This window comes from Myripristis murdjan, chromosome 3 (genome assembly GCF_902150065.1).
Source record: "Myripristis murdjan chromosome 3, fMyrMur1.1, whole genome shotgun sequence".
Lineage (NCBI taxonomy): Eukaryota > Metazoa > Chordata > Actinopteri > Holocentriformes > Holocentridae > Myripristis > Myripristis murdjan.
In genome coordinates, this window is record NC_043982.1 from 29,175,427 (window position 1) to 29,175,862 (window position 436).

Consider the following 436-nt stretch of genomic DNA (forward strand, 5'->3'; position numbering starts at 1 on the left):
GAAACCTATATTCTGGTGAGGGGGAGATTCGCCAGGTGGAGATCTGCACTTCACTGAGTGCACTCATCTAGTTTTACCATGTGCTGCAGTGCTGGCTGTGAGTGATACTACACATGACAGACAGCTGAACCAATATGTCCAGGTTAGATCTTGTAATAGCTCCAACAGCTGTGAAACTTCAGTGTTTTTTAGATCTTAGTCAGATGCATCATATTTTGTTTGATTTTGTTTTGTGCAAAAATATTTCTCTAAGATCTCATTCTTTGAGCTGTAGTGTAATGGTAAGAGAAAGTAGAAATGCAGCTTATCGTGGCACCAAATATTCAAAAAGCCACTCTTGGGATGTGAGTGGGATGCACCCATGTGTTTTTTCCAGAGGAACATTTACAATACCGCTCAAGAAAACCAGCAGGGAGCTCAAAATGCTTCTAAAACT